The sequence below is a fragment of the Squalius cephalus genome, assembly GCF_949319135.1.
Source record: "Squalius cephalus genome assembly, chromosome: 1".
Lineage (NCBI taxonomy): Eukaryota > Metazoa > Chordata > Actinopteri > Cypriniformes > Leuciscidae > Squalius > Squalius cephalus.
In genome coordinates, this window is record NC_137122.1 from 3,679,640 (window position 1) to 3,698,620 (window position 18,981).

At 40.5% G+C, this 18,981-nt stretch overlaps 1 pseudogene across 1 annotated transcript in view; it reads left to right on the forward strand.

The window, feature by feature from the left end:
* The window catches only part of LOC307156050 (GTPase IMAP family member 8-like), a 30,198-nt pseudogene that overhangs the window by 232 nt on the left and 10,985 nt on the right, over nucleotides 1–18,981 (forward strand). Inside the window, exon 2 of the transcript XR_013824032.1 lies at nucleotides 16–83. The product of XR_013824032.1 is annotated as a GTPase IMAP family member 8-like (transcript). The remainder of the gene's footprint in view (nucleotides 1–15; nucleotides 84–18,981) is intronic.

Here is an 18,981-nt window from a genome sequence, read left to right on the forward strand (position 1 = left end):
GTATTGTTGTTTTAGGAAGTATTTTCCTGCGCTGTGATCTTTCTGCAGTCTGATAATGGCGACGGGGTCTGAAACTCCTCCTGGTAAGAGAATATCCCACAGGATTTATTAAAGCAAAATAGCGGCGCTCCTAATGAGACATATGGGGATGATGATGGAGAAAATATGACATGGGCGGGAATGCCTTTTCGGTCGAGCGCAAAACCTTTGAAATATAATAGAACAAATTCGACAAAATCCCCGTATTGCAGCTTGTATTTTTGTCCTTTTTTTCCGGAGGGAAAATCAATATTAGTTACTATAATCCATCGTTCATCTGCTGATTCTGCTGAATATTCCATGGTAAAATGAGCAGTCAGGTTTATAGGAAAGACAAGTTCCGATATAAAACTGTGTTCATAGTCAAAACTCAAAAATGAGTTTATATTTAATTATTAAAAAATGCCATTATTTTATATTAAATGGTTAATAATTGTATTTTATTTAGAAAATATTTCAGTCCTTTTTTATTAGATCAGATAACATTTTAAGCTGTCATATTACAATGTACCCCTCCTATGGGGCATGTTGTCACATTTCACTTCCATTCTTTCGGGGTATATCAAGAAAAAAAGTATATACTGTATTAATAAAACAAAACCACATAATTGTAGACATATGTGAAATTAATGTGGGAAAAAATAAATATTCTGAACCATAAGTAGATTTACACAAATTGAGAAAGTCAAAAAGCGTTACTTTGTGCCCCGCTCTCCCCTAGTCTTCTTTATATCCAAATGAGCAGAGATGGACTTTGCCACAGTCAGGTTTATACAAGTTTTTAAAAGGAAAGACAAGTTCCAATATGAAACCCATAGAAAGTATGGTGACAGTGAAGGTATTAATATTTAATATTTACAAGCAATTTCTCCAAATAATTATTTCTTTTTCAACCCGGTTGTCTCAAAAACCTGGCAAGAGCGATTGAAAGTGTGCCAGACAAAATGTATGTATTTATTAATTTTATAAAAGTTTAACGATACGTGTTTATATACTGCAAAAACTCCAGTGTAAAACTCTCCTGGGAGTGTATTTGGCTCCGCACTCAAGAGTGTTAAAGTGTTAAAATAAGAGTGTTAAATGAACACCAAAGAAGTGTTGCAGGTAATGAGCTAATTAAGTGATTAATTGAGTGATGATTGAGCATTATTGAAGACACCTGATGTTAACAAGCAGAATCACTGAAGGAGAAAATCACATTGAGTCACCATTATGGTGATCCGTGTTTGATTTAGTTGGGCTCTTTACCCTTAAACTATTCACATTAGATTTAGTTTGGCTGCTGTAACTTATAACAGTCAGATGAACAAAGAGAAAATATAATGGTGATTGTGTTGGATGTGTTTCAACATAATCATTTTTTGACCTGAATCACTGAACTCATTTGAATTCTAATCTGAGCTAGGTTTACTTCGATTACAGCAGCGCTGTCCTTCTACAGCACATTTTTCAATATAATCCAAAGGACTTCTTAAGATGTTCTGATTAAAAAATAATAATAATAATTTAGACACACAGACATCAAGAATTAGCCTGTGAATCTCAATAATGGTGAAAATTATAAAGCATGTTGCAGTGCATTCTGGGTGCCACCAATCAAAATGCATCCCCCATCATGCATTGCTGCATGAATAAATTATTATCTTAATTGTCTTAGTATTTTCCTTTATTCTTATTTTTTTGTTGTTGTTGTTGCTGTTTTTATGTGACTTTTTAGTAGCTTGTTTTAGAGTTGAACTGTTTATCTGAATATGCTGTTTGTCACCATTGCTGAGATTCATACTTAAGAAATCCTTAGAATTATATTGAAAATGCTGGATTTTATGCTGTAGAATCACAGTGCTGCTGAAATCAATAAAGTAACCTAACTCAGAGATTAGACTGCAAATGAGTTCAGTGATTCAGGTCACATGACTATTATGTGAAAACATAAACAACACCAAACTAAATCTAATATTAAAAGTCAAGGGTCAAGAGCCCAACTAAAGAAAACACGGATCACTATAAGGGTGACTTAACATTGTGCTTTTTTTCCTTCAGTGATTCTGCTTGTGAAAATCAGGTATCTACGATAATAGTATATAATCACTCAATTAATCACTTAAAGGCAGGGTAGGTAGGATTTTTACAAAAAAAAAACAAATTCCAAATTTGTTTAAACTTTATTTATATATCAATACATAATTAAAATTTAAGTACTCTGAAAAAGAAAGTATAAAAATCGAGTGTATGTAGACCTCTAACGACTGTTTTAAAGACAGCTCATTATTTCCATTCAGTCCACCCCCTCCCTTCTGGGGTCCTTCCAAAGCCACGCCCCCAAAACACATGAACGCGCGACTCCGACCGCTGAGCTGGAGACGCATTATTTACCTGAGACGAGCGGAGAGGAAGGAGCGCAGTGCATGTAGTGACATCATGTCAGAATCACATGTAATAAAATACCTAACTTTATCATTATGAATATAAACAAATAAGATGTATTTTAGTTCTCACTATCAAGCTAGCATATCGATATTGGTAAAGTTTAAAATATATTTTGTTTGATTCGCTAAGAAGCTAGTTATATCTATAAGGCAAAGCTAAAAACAGGTTGCATTGATACACGTTTTTCCATTTCCATCAGTTACACTGTGATGAAGATGAATTTCGTGTAAGATTAATAACATATCTGGGGCCCGTTCTTCGTACATTGCTTATTTCATCCGAGATCAAATGACACATCCAAGATGATATCATTGTGCGAATCATGATCTGGCTAACTCGGTTCTTCGAACACACTTGCCGGATATGATTAGTATCGCTGGATTGAGTTATCTGAGATAATTGCGGTCATGCGCTGGTTAAAAGGGGATATGTATCGATAGTAGAAACATTGATCAGCAACGCTGCTATTGGCTGCTCAGCGTGGCCAAAGAGCGCGCTCAGTTTTTCAAGTTTATTCGGAATTTTAATGTTTAATCAAAACGCCAGGGAACACCTCAAAGTCTGCAAAAGCCAGGAGAGAGGGCTGGCAAAAAGTAGCAGACAATTTAAATCCGTTAGAAGTGGCCATGTTAGATGTTTTTATCACTTATTAGCCTATATTTTTGTATTTTAATAATTGCATAATTACTTTGTTCATTGTAATGTCAGTCACCACACTAGAACATGGGAACAAATAAAAGTGAAGTACAAAAATATTCTACATAATGGTAATTTTTTGTTATATTATAGTCTCTTTCATTAAAGGCACTGTTAAATAAATGGTGTTCTGTTTATAAAAGCAACCAAGAAAAAGGCTGAGAAAAAAAGAAAAGATCTTAGTCTTACACTGTAAAATCATTTTTGCTGCGTTAAAATAAGGCTGTATAGTCATTTCAACTGTTAAATCTTGAGTAACGATGAATTGCTTTGACTTGTGAAAGTGAAAACTGATAAACTTATGTTAATGTAAAAATATTTTGCCATGAGTTATTGATCACATTTTTCCCCAGTGTAGTTCATTGTAATGACATTGTGTTTTCCCCTTTTGTGCACTTTTACATAATACACACTTGTATCTGTTCCCAAGAAAGTGGTGGCTGAAATATGTGCAGTAAGTGGACATTTTCTAACTTTCCAAAGGAAAGAAAGTATAAGACTTTGTAATGTCCATTTGTTTCCATTGCACTGGACAGTGAATAAACCCTCTCAGATAACTGTCATATGGAGGAACTAGCCTACCTGCAAGTGCATAAATAACTTTACTTCATTTATACTTGTATGCTTTATGGCTGCAATATAAGTTGCAGGATTCCACATCTACAGAAAGGCCTACAGAAGAGTCTGCGCAGACAGAGGAGACATAGGCCTACAGGTGGGCAGTGTATAGCCAACTTTTCCTTTTTATTTGTTGCATGAGGCATGTGTCTAATATCTCTTGTTGTAGGCACCTGACCACTGGCTTTTCTTTACAAAGAACAATTGAAATAAAACTCAAGGAACTAAGCATATTTGTCTTTTATTAAACATTTAATTAAAAGTGTTTTTTTATTTTTTTGGCAATGTTCTGTAATATGGCACAAGCAACAATGTCACAGGCCCTGTCAGGTGTGCAACACTCAGACACTGACATCTTCCCTTAAGCCAAAGTTCATTTCATTGAGTGCCCTTGTCCTGGCTAGAGCTGCATTGTAACTGGTGTGGGTCAGGGAATGGGGTCATAAAACACCTGTCTGCAGGAACATGTCATAATCACCTATGAAAAAATGCAGTTCTGTTAGGATCAGCATAAGTGTATGTAATACAGTGAGCTTGATATTTAATTGTGGACTTTCCTTACCACTTTCAAATAATGTGCATAAATGTGAATGTCTGAAAATGCTTAAGTCATGCACAGATCCTGGCCATTTTGCTTTCACATTTGTGATATGGAAGATTTTAGTCAACTGCCTTTTTTTAATTTGATATAATATTACTAATCTGGAATATTAAGAATCACAATAGTAACTGGGCTGCACATTTACATTGTGAACCCCCTTTCTGTTCACATAATCCCCTTCATTGAGGCCTTGATGGCAGTCTATGGTAGCCTATAGTGGTACCAATCACGTTAGTGAAGCCTGAGTGACATACTGTAATCGGCATGGTCATGATTGTATGATCTTCATAAAAAAATATGATAGCCTAAAAAAAAAAAAAACTGCTTTACAACATTGGGTCTTAAGTGGCTTGGAAATGCCACAAAAAAAAAAAAAAAAAAAAAAAAAAAAAACTGTTTTTTAAACATAAAGGCGACAAAAAACGACAATTTCACGAATCACGAGAAAAAATATATATCTCAGAAAGAAAGTGCACTATCGCGCTGCGCTGGACTTCCCGTATCAGCTCCGCTTATGAAGCCGGGATCTATGGCAATCCTGTTAACATGAAATAAGCTGCTCCCGAGCAGGTTTAAGATTGCGCACATGTTGCTATGACAGCAAGTCCAGGATGAGCGTTGAAGAACCAAACAATCCAAGATCATGCCAAATCGCCAACAATCAAATCCAGCTAAGTGAGTTAGCGACGTACGAAGAACGGACCCATGGTGTTTTGCTTATAAGAGTTTCCTTGATGAAAGCATTGTTGACTCTGATGAGGAAAAAAAAACGTGCAGGTAAAGTTCACGCTGAACATGGTAAAAGAGTTTAGACAGAGTAAAGCTAGTTCTAAAAAAAGTTCGTAGATGCGGTGTAGGCCTACTAGCTGTTACACATGCATTTTGTTATCTAAAGTTAAATTTTGCACAATTCAACAAGAGAGCTATCAACTTGAGCTAGGCCTACTGTTTATTTATCGTCTCTACTAGGGCTCACTAAGTGTAAAACATTGTAGTTATGCAAAGTAATGTTATGTTAGCTATATTAGGCAGCTACGTGTGCTTATGATACATGCTTCTTGAAAACATAAACAAAACAAAAAGTATAATCAAAATGAAAAAAGAAATATTACCTGTCCAGCAGAAATAAAGCCATCAAGGAGTCACTTTTCAGCCCCTTGAGGTCCCTCAGTTCTCGCCATCGCTGGAAAGCCACGCCGATATTTACTCGAGTTTTATTTCTTTGTTTATCCGAAAACTTTTTGTTCATTGCCTTTTCTAGTACTGTCTTTCTTTTTTTGCCTTGTTTGCCTTCGCTAACTGCATATGCCGGTAATGTGAAATTTGAAATTCTCTGCCATTATTTTGCTCTTACCTAGGTAACTTCCGTGCCTTGAACTCAAATCAAACGGGCGCGCGCATGTGGGCAGATCCGGTAAAAACAGGGGTGGTAGCCATGGTTGCGAGAGAGAGTGACAGTCGTCCAAGCCAATCATTTGTTTTGTCCCGGATGGAAATAATGAGCTGTGTTTATTGCAGATTAAAAGGTCTAGAGTCACTCGATTTTTATAATCTTTTTTTCAGAGTACTTTTAATTATGTATTGATATATAAAGACAGTTTAAACCAATTTTGAAAAAAGTTTTTTAGACAAATCCTGCCTACCCCACCTTTAATTATCTCATTATCTTTAACACTGCTTCAGTGTTCATTTAATCAATGTTAATGTGTCAATGTGAACTGCACTGAACCAACATCACTTTTGCACCTGCGATTAATGTTGACATTTCTTTTTAATTTCATCCAATGGTAATGGCATTGAATCAATGTTACAATGTGATATTGGTTCAACATTATGCTTGCACTCTCAGAAAATGAAACACAACAACTATAATAGCCTGAAATCCACTGGAAATATAAGACTATAAATCTCTCAAGATCTCAGCAGAAGTTCTTTTTTTTTTTTTTTTACAATAACAGAGGTTTAGATGTTGATGATTTATTGAAAATGATTGGTCACTAGTGTTGGGCGATATGCTCCATTTTCATATCGTCAGCCTACAGTGGCGGCTGGTGAAAAATATCTTCGGTGGGGCTGTGTCATATTCAGTCGGTTTCAACAGTCTGGTAACCATGGGAGTCTTTTAGCGTAGTGGCTCCGAGGTTGTGGAATGCTCTTCCTCAATACATCCATCAAACATCCACACTTCTCTCCTTCAAAAACACATTTTTTATCTGAATATTACTCTTCAGCTCACAGTCTGTAAATTCTACACTGTTATTGATATGCTATTTCTTTGAATCCCTCTTTGTTTTGTGTCTTTAACCTAACTTTGTAAGTGACCTCTGAATATTAGGCCTACTTTCTGCCCTTGGTATGTGTATTATTGTGCTGTGATGTTAATGTTTATTTTGTTCTATTCCTTAACCCAGTCCCAGTGGTTCTCAAACGTTTTAGAGTTGTACCCCATGAGGCTTTTAACATCCTTCTGCATAAGTTACCCACTGTTCAGTCACACCTTTTTCAGTAAGGGACAATATTTGCCCCCTTAAATTGATTTTTCCAGTCCATTTTTACCTTTACAAATACCTTTATAAAATAAATAATGCTTTAAATAATAAATGTACATAATAAATGCTCAATAGAGAAATATGCAATGGTAAAAACGAAGTGATGCTTTTAAATATTGAATTAAAACCGCCAGTAGGTGGAGAGTCATCGAGTCATTCACTCAGAAATGAAGCAAGTAGCTGTATTTATGAATGAATCATTGAATCATTGACTCTAATGATTCGTTCAAAGCCGCAGATTCGTTCACAAACACTGCTGTGTGCTGCAGTTCTGCTGTGGCTTTCATTGGAGCTATTATTTTGTTGTAAAAAAAATATTGACAACTGTGTTGAAAATGAACATCACTTAATATTAATATTTCGTTTGTTGAACTGTTGTATAAAATCAATGTCACATTCGCAATGGTGTGGATCTTCATATAATGTGATCATCATTAAACACAGAAACTCACACAGGGTATGTGTTTGTATCGAAGAGAGTTTGAATCTTATATCGATCTCCATGCTCAGCCTGTTTCTATACTTGTTCTTCATGCTAGTAAGTGCTAAATCCCTACTTTTACAAAGGTAACGTACATTGTCGAGAACGGTAGTATAGCGCGATTTGCAGAGGCAGCAATCTGTACAAGACCTGTCATATAGCCTACTGTTGAAAAGGCCAGCGATGCATATATTGAGACATTAGCGCCCCCTTGTGACTTTAAGACGCATTACTCTGATGACTCAGTAATTTTCCTTTTAACGGGTCAATATTGACCGGAAGCAGTTCGGAGAGCTCGTATAGAGACTTTGCTAGTGTCCCGCTGTTACTGTTGTTGTTGCAGAGTGCGTTCATATACAAAACCACTCATACTACGTTACACTCCAAACTACTCTGTCATACCCTCTACTACTTGTACTGCAATTGTTCACTCAACTCAATTCTACGACTGTAACTGTCTCTACAAGCCTCAATCCATTAAAGTGTACTTCGTCTCTGACCGGACGACTTATGTCTGCTCAATATCCACCAGCATCACACTAGTCTACCCAACACCTACGCTGCTTAAATGCAGAAAGTTTTGACCGCAAAAGATGAGGTAGCCTAATTTGATCGGATGTGATCATGTAGTAGCCTATATACAGCATTTAACCTGAGAGAAATGCATGCTCAGTTTAAATCTCATTTTAAGGTGAGGTAGTATTAAAGGAACGGCAAAATTCAGCATTTTGTTCCCGTACCCCCTTCTGTCACCTCACGTACCCCAGTTTGAGAGCTGCCTTTTACATATCTTTGTAAAGCGACCTTGGGTGTTGGAAAGGCTCTATATAAGTAAAAATAATTATAATTATTATTATTATTAACCACCCAAACACAATTTAACACAAACTGCATGATACCAGTGCTCTGTGAAAAAGTCAGTAATTATTTAATGCCATATTACAAGGCTGAGGCGTCCTTACACAAAAACAAATAAATTGCACAAACTTTCCATTTGCATTTGAAATTGAATTCACTTGATTCAGTCCGGTAACTGTCCATAACGGATCTGTCCCTGTTGTTTTAAAATGTAATCATGGAAAGCAAAACAAGGCTTTAGCATGACCGCATAGCATCAGGGCTGGCGCTAGCTATAGGCAGAGCAGGCGATTGCCTAGGGTCTCGGGCTTTGAGGAGGGGCCTCCATAACCGAAGCAAAGCCTAAATAGGCACGCATAGAAGCACAGCTCGTAATGCAGGTGTGAGAGTTGTCATCTATTTTGGAGTGATTGCAATGTATTCTAAATATAAACCTGTAGGCTACTGTAGATAAGCGTCATTTCTGGAAAAATCATTCGCCGCTTTATTACGAGTTTAAAGGAGCGCGAGCGTCATTAACGTGCCCAGACGCGACGCGTTTGAATTTGCGCGTACAATGAATAACATCGCTTCGGGAGCTGACTAGTAAAGAAGCTACAAAATTAAAAGACAAGACTTTTGTATTTAAAGTAAAAAAGCCAACACACTACAACATTTTTAAATGTTTCAAATAAATAATATCTCATATCTATGGGTCTATGATAAATGATAAAAGCACTTATGTTCATCTACTGAAGTGGTATTCTGGAACTGTGTGTAAATTGAATAAAACAGCAAAATAACAACAACAACAACATCTTCATTAAACAAAAAAGAGATTACCTTAGATAAAGTTTGATTAATATGTGTACATACAGTAGGCCGCCTACCGGTAAACAGTCTGGACCCATTACTATTTTTAATGTTTTTGAAAGAAGTTTATTATTATGCTCTACAAGCCTGCATTTATTTGATACAAAATACAGAAAAAAACAGGGATATTCAGCAAGGATGTGTTAAATATATAAAAAAGTGATAGTGAAGACTTTTTTAAAACAACTTTTTAATAATCAAAAAATCCTGAAAAAAAGTATCATAGGTTATAAAATAAATATTAAGCACCATTTCTAACATTTGATAATAAATCAGAATATTATAAAGTTTTCTGAAGGATCACGTAACACTAAATTCAGCTTTGCATCACAGAAATATATTTTAAAGTAGGCTATAGTAAAATAGAAAACCATTATTTTAAATTTGAATAATATTTCACTATATTATTTTTCTGTATTTTTGATCAAATAAATCCAGGCTTGATGAGCATAAGAGACTTATTTCAAAAACATAAAAAATAGTAATGTGTCCAAACTTATGTACTGTGTAAGTACAAATATACTAAATTTAAAATTAAATGTTGTATAAATAAAAAGGTTAGGAATCTTTTTTTTTTTTTTTCAAGTGTTTTTTTATTGGGGGTGGGGGGCCTCCAACATTAATTTTTCCTAGGGCCTCCAAATGTCTAGAACCGGCCCTGAGACATACATGCATCACCATCTTCAGCATCGGATAACTTTCTCTGCTATTGCTTAAAACAACATAGGCTACTGCGGCGTAGCGCAATTAAATTTGTCTTAATAGAACCGTTTTAACAGTCAAGAATCAAAAAATAAAAGCATACCTGTAACACAAGGAAAAACATATATCCTCTGGCGACAGTGGGCATTTACACATACATGCATCTACAAAAGCAAACAAAAATGTGAGATTCATTTGCGTTTGATTTGAAAAGATGCAACGCATATATTGAGAAAGTTGCATCCAAACTTCACAAAGTTAGTCACATACAATCAACATCAATTTATATATTGTTACATAACATCCACAAACTTTATCCTCAATATTATTTGTGAAATTAACAAATATTTAGTTACAAAAACACTAATTTCACCGGAGCACATTTTACCTACCTTTTAGTTTACCTAAGCATGGATAACCTTCTCTGCTGGGGGTAGGGGTGTGGTCTCACACATGAAAGGGCAAATGACCCACTAATTACTCATGTCGCCACAAGGGGTCACCAAACAGTTATTAAATGAACAAAACAATAATTTTGGTGAAAGACACAACATTTATAGAGCCAGACTGAATCTAATATACTGAATCTGGGTCAAGAGCCCAACTAAAGAAAACACAGATCACCACAAGAGTGACTTAAGATTGTGCTTTTTCTCCTTCAGTGATTCTGCTTTCTGTAACGAGTTACAGTTTAAAATATATATTTATAATTTATAATTTATTTTAACAGATTATAATTAATCAAATATTTTAGTTATTTTTAGAATTGACTGTAGCAAAATTAATAGTACAATTATTTAATCAGTTCCTCCAATGAACAGAAGCATAATCAATTATTAATTCTAGGAAATATATTATCTTCCTGGCCAAGAAAGAATAACCTTTTCCAACTAAAGTAAATAAAGTTCTAGCAGGGTAATAGCATAGGTATCGCTAGGTATCGCAAGATGTTTAAGTGACTTCGATATGTGGCAAACACAGAGACAATAAAGCGTCGATATAATGGTTTAATAAATTAAACTACGTTAGGCTACACACACATCTAAGCAAAGACTGTATACAAAATCAAGAAAGTAAAGAAAAGTGAAGAAAGAGAGAGAGAAGAAAAGAGAATGGCAAGATTACAATCAGTTAACCACAACCAACGAGAAACATCAGAGAATCAGGGTCACCTTGAAGGGGCACAATAACTTAGAAACGCATATAAAGGCTGCGGACAGGCACTTGCATTGACTTTGGTTGCTGAACAAGTCCAGATGCAGGAGATTCTTGAGATTCTTGATGATTTCGCCAGGAGTGCGCTGAAGCGTTCGTTCGGGTTCTTGGGGTGAAACACGTTGAATCCAAAGAAATTAACTTGACGATGAAGTTGCCGGAAGAAGACAGGAGAATGTTGGGAAGGTTTTCTGATGTCTAGGTCATTTTGATTAAGGCCATTCGTTACATTGTTAACACCAGGTGTCTACGATAATGGTCAATAATCACTCAATTAATCACTTAATTATCTCATTATCTTTAACACTGCTTCAGTGTTCATTTAATCAATGTTAATGTGTCAATGTGAACCGCACTGAACCAACATCACTTTTGCACCTGTGATTAATGTTGACATTTCTTTTTGATTTCATCCAAAAATCAAAGGTAATGGCATTACAGTGTGATGTTGGTTCAACATCATGCTTGCACTCTCAGAAAATGAAACAACAACTATAATAGCCTGAAATCCACTGGAAATATAAGACTATAAATCTCTCAAGATCTCAGCAAAAGTTCTTTTTGACAATTAACAGAGGTTTAGATGTTGATGATTTATTGAAAATGATTGGTCACCATTATGCAAAGAAAGCCAGAAGATGATCAAGTGATATTGTTTTCAGTGCCATAATTCACTAATTTTACCCCTGACCAAAAGTGGTTATTTGTTATTAAAGCAGTGGTATAATGCCCTTTTCACATGATGTAAAATAAGTCTCTGATGTCCCCAGAGTGTGTGTGTGAAGTTTTAGCTCAAAACACCCCACAGATATTTTTATATAGCATGTTAAAATTGTACATTTTTGAGGGTGAGCAAAAACACACCGTTTTGTGTCTGTCCCTTTAAATGCAAATGAGCTGCTGCTCCGGCACAGGGGGCGGAGCTTCAAGAGCTGGTGTCCTTTTACCTCACACACACATGCACTGAACATTTCAAACACTTTTAGCCTTTTATGTTCAAACCGGAGTCGGACAATGATGGAGAGACTGTAGAAGAAGTGACAACATGTAGAAGCAACAGGACATTACTGAATGGATAGTTGATGAATTTATGAAGCTGATGTGTAGTTATCTTCTAGTCATTGATTAGCATATTCTGTCTCGATAATCTATAAATCGTGTTCCCGGTTTATGTAAATTTTGTAGTGTAGTCTCTACCAGCCGTTTGTTGTAGTCCTTAAAAAGCGATTTCTGTAAAAGCAAATATCTCCCTTTGCTCTGAACTTTGAGCGTTGTAACTTTGCAGATGTTGTTTATGCTCAAACAGCAACATTACACACTCACTAAAGTTGTAACGGTAAAAGATGAGGAAGCAATTGCAAGTGTACTCATTTATTGAGAAGGCAGAACAATGAACAAACAACAGCTGGGACACAGGATGGCAACGCAGGGACCCCGATGGTCAGATGATCCAGTGCAGACAGTGAAGTGGTGCGGTGAGTCTCCCAGGTGACGAATAATCCAGAATCCAATGGAACACGAACAGAACAGGAACAAGGCAGGCACAAACTCGACACGAAGACTGGGAACACAACCGGGAACCACATACAACGATCTGACAGGGGAAATGAGAAGGTGGTGAGTATTTATGGGGTGATGAGATGAGCTGCAGCTGGTGACGGGAGTGATGAGCTTGATTGTTAATGATCGCTGATCAGACGACCCGCCCACACAATCAATGCACAACACACACACACACATGACAACAGAACACGAGACAAGAAGAAGACAATGGATTTATGAACCGTGACAGTACCCCCTTCCCTAGGAACGCCTCCTGGCGTTCCCAGGCTCCCTTACCTGTCGATTGTAATCATCGATAAGGGAGTGATCCAGAATGTCTCTAGCAGGTACCCAACTTCTCTCCTCCGGACCGTAACCTTCCCAGTCCACCAAGTACTGAAATCCGCGTCCCCTTCGCCTCGAGTCCAGAATACGATTAACCGAATAAGTAGGTTCCCCATCTACGAGTCGCGGCGGGGGGGGAACCGGGGCTGGCGGATTAATGCGTGCAAAAAAGACGGGCTTAATTTTAGACACATGAAAGACGGGATGAATCCTCCTGTACACTGGAGGAAGATTGAGGCGGACTGTCACCGGACTAATGATTTTAGTGACAGAGAACGGGCCAATGAATTTGGGTGCAAGTTTATTAGAAACGGAGCGGAGCGGAATGTCCTTAGTAGAAAGCCACACTTTGAAACCGACGACATATACGGGAGGCCTACGCCGGTGGCGATCGGCTTTGGCCTTGGTGCGTGCCCCCACTTGGAGTAAAGTCTCACGGGCTCTAGTCCAAGTGCGGTGACACCTCTGGACAAAGGCGTGGGCGGAGGGGACCGCGACTTCGGATTCCAGACTAGGAAAAATAGGTGGCTGGTACCCTACACTACACTCAAACGGTGATAGACCCGTGGATGACACTGGCAACGTGTTGTGGGCGTACTCCACCATAGACAGTTGCTGACTCCAGGAGGAAGGATTCTTGAACACTACACATCGCAACGTTCTTTCCAAATCTTGGTTGGCTCGTTCGGTCTGACCATTGCTCTGGGGATGGAACCCGGAGGACAGACTGACAGTCGCCCCCAGAAGTCTACAAAACTCTCTCCAAAATTTGGACACAAATTGGGGACCTCTGTCAGAAACCACGTCCGTCGGGAGGCCATGAAGCCGAAAGACGTGGTCAATGACGATCAACGCTGTCTCCTTGGCTGACGGTAATTTGGGCAAGGGAATGAAATGGGCCGCCTTCGAGAACCGGTCCACCACGGTTAAAACTACCGTGTGACCCTGGGAGGGTGGGAGGGCGGTGATAAAATCTAGAGCGATATGGGACCAGGGTCTCGAAGGCACCGGCAGCGGTTGAAGTAACCCATCCGGGGGTCGATTGGAAGTCTTACCCATGGCGCAGACTGAACAAGCCAAAACAAAATTGTGAACGTTACGAGCCATACCAGGCCACCAGAATCGTTGCTTGACTAAAAATAGAGTACGATTAACTCCTGGATGGCAAGCCACATTGGAACAATGACCCCACTGAATAACGCTGGACCGTAGACCCTCAGGCACAAATAAACGGTTCGGTGGACAACGAGTCGGAGGCGTTACCCCTTCTAAGGCCTTCTTGACCTTCGATTCGACCTCCCATCTGAGTGAAGAGATGAATAGATTCTCTGGTAAAATGCACTCGGGAGTAGACGGGCGTTCGGAACGGTCAAAAATGCGCGATAAAGAATCGGGTTTGATGTTCTTGGAACCCGGGCGGTACGAGAGAGTAAAGTCAAAATGACCGAAAAAAAGAGCCCACCGAGCCTGCCTGGAGTTCAATCTTTTAGCAGTCCGAATGTATTCCAAATTCTTGTGATCGGTCCAGACGATAAAAGGTACCCCCGACCCTTCTAACCAGTGGCGCCACTCCTCCAATGCTAACTTGACTGCCAACAACTCCCTGTTGCCAATGTCATAATTACGCTCGGCAGGGGATAAACGATGTGACAAAAACGCGCAAGGATGCATCTTGTCGTCTGAAGGAGAACGCTGGGATAACACTGCACCTACCCCCACCTCTGACGCATCGACCTCCACCACGAACTGACGTGATGGATCAGGGGTTATCAGAATAGGGGCTGAAACAAAGCAACCCTTCAGTTTGGCAAACGCAGCCGAGGCTGCGTCTGACCACCTGAACGTAGTACTGGGGGAGGTCAAGGCGGTCAGAGGCGCGGCTAGTTGGCTGAAGTTGCGAATGAAACGCCGGTAAAAATTGGCGAACCCCAGGAACCTCAGTAGGGCCTTACGGGAATCTGGGTTTGGCCAATCCACCACAGCCTTAACCTTGTCAGGATCCATGCGCATTCCCTCAACCGAGATGATGTAACCTAAGAAAGGAACAGACTGTGCATGAAAAACGCATTTCTCCGCCTTGACAAAAAGCCCATTCTCTAGCAACCTCTGAAGCACTTGTCGGACGTGTTGCACATGTTCCTGGAGAGACGAAGAAAAAATCAATATGTCATCCAGGTAGACATAAATGAACTGATCGACCATGTCTCGTAACACGTCATTGACAAGTGCCTGGAAGACCGCTGGGGAGTTGGAAAGGCCGAAAGGCATAACCAAGTATTCAAAGTGCCCCCTGGGGGTGTTAAAAGCGGTCTTCCACTCATCCCCCTCCCTGATGCGGACCAAATGATAAGCGTTACGTAAATCCAATTTCGTAAAGATAGATGCTCCCTGCAACCTCTCGAAAGCTGAAGACATCAACGGCAAAGGATAAGTATTCTTTACCGTGATGTTGTTCAACCCCCGGTAGTCAATACAAGGTCGCAGCGACCCATCCTTCTTCCCCACAAAAAAGAACCCCGCCCCCGCTGGAGAAGAGGAAGGGCGGATGAACCCCGTTGCTAGAGAATCAGAAATGTATTTCTCCATGGCCTCTCTCTCCGGAACCGAGAGTGAATATAACTTGCCCTTAGGCGGAGACGTACCTGGTAATAACTCTATAGCACAATCATAGGGACGATGCGGAGGAAGAGAAGCAGCCCGAGACTTACTGAACACCTCCTTCAGGTCCAGGTACTCCACGCAGGGCTCCAGACTAACTTTTTTTATTAGGAGCGCTGTAGCCCCTGACTTAAAATTTTAGGAGCACAAGCAGAAAATTGAGGGGCGCACCTTAAATCATCTTACAATGCAATTATTCACATTTTCCCCCAAAATAACTGTATTACTGACAAATGCTTTGATAATAAATAGCCTTAACGTACAGAAAGTATGGTGCAGTTTTATTTTAAGATCACAGGCTCCAGACTAACATTTGAGGGCAGCGGCACTAAGTTCTACAGAAAGTATTTGGTAGCACTGTGGGATGACAAAGCACTGAGCTTAATTTGAGGTGTATAGATAAAGTTAACTTTAATTATTATCATTCATAATGTCTTAATAATTCAAAAGCAAAATGAGTGACAAAATAGATATTAGGGAGTGAAAATAGCCAATAAGCATCCTCTGCAGCTATGTTTACAATAGTAATTTAATATTTTTTTCTTTTCTTTTTTTAAATAAGTGTGATTTTTCCTACTTCTTGAAACTTTTAGTTTTATAAATAGGGACAATCTTTAAAGGATGAATAAAAAATGTTTTGGTCAACACATTAAAAATAACATTTAAATATGATATTATAGTTTTGAAGTGCTGGAAAAAGATGTGTAGGCCACTGTTATAAACACAATATACCATAGTTACAGTAAGTGGTGTTACTACATTAAATCCATGGTGAATGTTGCTGATCTGTGGACCTAAAGCCTTCTATAACTTGTTCGTTCATGGCACATGTTTCTCCTGGTTTCCACGTCAGCGCTGTTTGATCTGATATGGTTTATAACAGAGAATTCTGCGTCAAATCTGAATGTTTCTCACTGGATCTCGCAGCAATGTTATTAATTCTGTCGCGAACTCAATGGATTTCTTCACTGGATCTCCACGATGTAACTGTTTCGCGTGATCGCGATCGGCCCGCGACTGGCGAGAGAAGCTCTGCGCTGTCTATTATTGGTTCGAACTATTAAACGGTCTATGAAGTAGAAATGAGTAGCGCAGCGCAGTTTTTTTCATTTTATTTAATAACATGTCACGGAATACTCTGCTTGAGGAAGAACTTTAAACTGCGAAGTGCCTGCAAACTTCTATTTCCCCGCAGTTCTGGAGTAGCGACTGCAACATTCGCAGCTCATGGAGTTCGTCACCTTACTTACAGTACCTCAACCAGCTGAATTTTCGTAGCCAGTCTTCCCGAAAATAGTGGGTTCAGGCCTTTATCATCATCCGACCGACTGTGTCTGTCCCATAGACTGTAAAAAAATAGGTCTGTCCGTGACATTGATATTTGTCTCCGTCTCCTTCCCACAGACGTTTAACTTACGCGCGCTCGCTTATCTCTAGGACCCTCCCCCTCCACACATTAGCCAGTTACAGTGGCCATTCCCTATTCTTCTCACACTCATTGGCCTGCTACACATTCCGGATTCTTTGACGCGCCCCTTCCACGTTTAACGTAAAAAAAAAAAAAATTACTGGTCGCACATGTGCGACTGGATGTAAAATTCAGTCGCACATTCTCAAATTTTGGTCGCAAAATGCGACCATTTGGTCGCAGTCTGGAGCCCTGCCACGGGCACGTTAGATAACTCCACTGTCTCCTCCTGAAACACAGGGACAGAAACAGACGGACAGGCAGACACTAGACAAGACTTATGACAAAAGCTACTCCACGAAGACACAGACTGAGATGACCAGTCCACTTTGGGGTTATGACGGGTGAGCCAGGGATGACCAAGGACGACGGGTGCAAGGGGAGTGTCCATGATGTAAAAGGAGATGGTTTCGGTGTGGTTGCCTGATGTGATGAGGGTGATGTCTTCGGTGGCAAGTGAAATGGTGGGGAGTTCTTGACCGTTGAGTGCGTGTACTGCAATCTGATGAGTGAGGGATCTGAGAGGAATTTGAAACCTGAGTGCAAAAGTGTAGTCCATGAAATTTCCTTCAGCCCCAGAGTCCAGAAGTGCTCGACAGTCGTGACGGTGAGAGGACCATCGGAGCCTTACCGGGAGGAAAGTAGATGTGGATGAGGTCTTTTCGGCAGAGATCCCACCCGACAGTAGCCTCATATTTACTGCCGGGCTGGGCCTTTTAACGGACAGTTGTAAGCAAAGTGTCCCGCTCTTCCACAGTACATGCAAAGGCCCTGGGATCTCCGCCTTTCCTTCTCCTCCCGGGAAAGCCGGGCTCGACCCACCTGCATGGGCTCGTGATCTTCGACGGGGCCGACCGCGTCCCTCTCTCTGGATCGTGGTCCCTCGATCCCTCCTGGGACCCGCTGGGACTGAAGACGTCGATCAGCTCGAGAAAGACGACCATCCACTCTTATCGCCAGGGCAATGAGATCACTCAATCTGGCCGGGAGGTTCATGGCGTAGATCTCTCGTTGGACGCGGTCAGCCAGCCCATGCAGGAACATGTCCCACTGCGCCTCCTCGTTCCATTGGCTCTCGGCTGCCAGAGTCCGAAACTCGATCGAAAAGTCAGATACCGATCTCTCTCCTTGCTGAAGGTCGGCTAGTACTCTGGCAGCCTCGCGTCCGGACACGGAGCGGTCGAACACCAGCTTCATTTCTTCGGAGAGCCTTTGGAACGAGGAGCAGCATTCTTCCTGATTCTCCCACACCGCCGTTCCCCAAAGCGCCGCTTTCCCAGTCAGGAGCGCCAGAACAAACGCGACCTTGGTTCGCTCGTCGTGGAAAGTCCGGGGCTGCAGAGAAAAATGCATAGAGCATCTGGTCAGAAAGGATCGGCAGTAATTGGGTTCACCTGCGTAAGCCTCCGGAACCGGCAGGCGGGGCTCTGACTGGGATGGGTCCGCTGGTGGTGGTGGGGGAATCGGCGGTGCGGGTGGCGCAGCGGGAACCTGTGGTTGTTGTAGCTGCTGGGTGAGCCCGGACACCTGCGTTACCAGAGCCTGAACAGCGCGAGCTGTCTCATGGAGATTCTTCTCCTGCGTGTCCATCCTCTTCATGCATTGATTCAGGAAATCCTCCATAGGATTGGAAGGACCACTCGCTGCTTCCATGCTTAGGGTCAGATCGTTCTGTAACGGTAAAAGATGAGGAAGCAATTGCAAGTGTACTCATTTATTGAGAAGGCAGAACAATGAACAAACAACAGCTGGGACACAGGATGGCAACGCAGGGACCCCGATGGTCAGATGATCCAGTGCAGACAGTGAAGTGGTGCGGTGAGTCTCCCAGGTGACGAATAATCCAGAATCCAATGGAACACGAACAGAACAGGAACAAGGCAGGCACAAACTCGACGCGAAGACTGGGAACACAACCGGGAACCACATA